At 37.1% G+C, this 2223-nt stretch overlaps 1 pseudogene; it reads left to right on the plus strand.

Annotated features, from left to right (window-relative positions):
- Positions 1-292: 292 nt before the first annotated feature.
- LOC149204842 (26S proteasome non-ATPase regulatory subunit 8 homolog A pseudogene) lies at positions 293-781 on the plus strand (annotated as a pseudogene).
- Positions 782-2223: the final 1442 nt, after the last annotated feature.

Genomic DNA, 2223 nt, shown 5'->3' on the forward strand with positions numbered 1-2223 from the left:
GGTTTATTTCTCCAGCTCTCTACGCAACCCCTACTCGCAATACTCTTCCACTCCTCTGCTTCTAGGAAATTGTTGGAACATCGGAGACTAGAAGATATCTCAACTAAGGATTCAACATCACAAGGCTCAAAGCTAACCTTTTTGTAACTATTTTCCTCCTAAACCTCTTTCTTATTTTGTTTTTCCCTTTGGTTTTTTCTTGCAGTGAAAGTATTCTTCGTAACTAGTTGTAGGGTTTGAAGGTGTTGAAATAGCAGATTATCATTGTTTCAAGGATAGGAAAGCCATTGAAGGCATGCTCTTGGATGTATCTCAAGTATTTGATTGCTTCGAAGCCACTTCTACCATAAATGATCTATTAACATTTTCAACTTTACTCTCTCAGTTGAAGGTTATGTTGACAGGATTTCCAAGCCTCCCACCCTTGTACTGTGAATCACCTGCAGCGATTCATGAACTAACACTAGCAAGGGATATTTTTGAGCATGTTGTTGTTCTAAGTGTAAAAACTGAAGATTAAGATGCCTTTGTGAGGGACTTCTTGTAGCTGAAGCCATATTACATAGTTATAAGAGATCTTTTTCAACCATCTGCTCAGGAATATCCAATACTTCGGCTCAATTTATTGTGTCTTTTGGTGCAAAATAGAATTTCAGAACTTCACACAGAGCTGGAGAACCTTTCACCTGAGGCACTTGAGAATCCATGCATTAAGCATGTTGTCAAATTAGAGGAATCATTCATGGAAGGTGCCTATAATTATGTTCTCAGTTCTTTATAGGCAGTTCAGCATAATAAAATTAACAGTCAAATCCTGGTGCCAAGGATCATAATATGTTTTAACAAAAACCGAAGCGGGGAGAATGACCAGGGAGTGTAACTAGAGAGCATTAATGTAATGACCAGGGAGTGTCACCATAGTGGTATAAAACACATATGAAAATACCATGCTCATTCCACCAACAGATAAACTACTAAGGACAATGTTGAGGAGGTTTTAGGCCTGACACACTAACAAAGAAATGAACACTGACATACTATTCTAGTAGGCACAAAAATTGAGAGGTAAATAAATGTAATGCAAGAAGGACTAACATTGAAGGAAGAGCATTACTATGTGAAAATGTGAGCATAGATTACAGCTAGAATTTAGCTAAGAAAACATTTATGAAATGCAGAATTGAAGGCAGAATTGACTTGCATAGAAAGGCCATAAAAGAAGTGGCTCAAATATGAGCAAGGCAGGATATTTCCCGCTCTTATACCATGTTAAACACATACATGGAAAAGGAAATATGAAAGATAAACATTAGATTGATTTTATTATTCACAATGATATATATTTATAATACATAGGAGTGACCCCTGGTTTTGATATTCCAAGTGGTCCCTTGGACTCCCTTTGGTTGTTTAGTTTCCACACCAACCCTTAGAGGATTAGGTATCCAACTGGGGATGGAAGCTCTTTGGAGGTGTCAAGAACACCGTAGAACAACTAGTCTTATCCATTGGGCATGGAGTCAAAAACCATTCAAAAGACCAAACTCAATATTGCAAACCGACTGAAAAATCGAACTATAAACTAACTGCAAACTTTACTTGAAGATACGACTAAAAAAGATGTCCATAATTGAGCTTATTCTGTTGAATAATCTAGGGCAAGAAAATTTAATATGATTCTTCATTACATGATAACAATTTGTGAAGTATTTAAACAATTTATCTTAGCTTGATGTTTACTTCATTATTAGCATGTGTATGTTAACTTCATCAAACTGCTATCAAAATAAAAGAAACAAGAACACAAATGATTTGGTTTTCTGCCAAGGCCAAAACCTCTCCCTCTTGGAGAGGAAAAACCCACACGTAATTTTCCTCTTATAGAGATTTCATTGACAAGTACCAAGACCATGACCCTTGACACAATCTACCTCTCCAAGATAAAGCCATCAGTCCTCTTCGTGTCATTGCTGAGATCATTCTCTTTGCTGCACCACAGAGGTCATAACCGTTGTGATCTTCATCAGTGCTGCAACACCATGCCCTTCATCACTACTACAACACTATGATCTTCATTACTACTACAACACCATGATCTTCATCACTGCTACAACCTAGATTCCTTTATAATAGTATCACCGAGATCACTTCCTGCACTGAGATCCTCTGAGTCAATGAGATCACTGATATGTGATCATGATATATAATTACTTTGATCACTGT

This window comes from Pinus tabuliformis, chromosome 1_2 (assembly GCF_031772625.1).
Source record: "Pinus tabuliformis cultivar Carrire ecotype Pingquan chromosome 1_2, CPIR1, whole genome shotgun sequence".
Taxonomy (NCBI): domain Eukaryota; kingdom Viridiplantae; phylum Streptophyta; class Pinopsida; order Pinales; family Pinaceae; genus Pinus; species Pinus tabuliformis.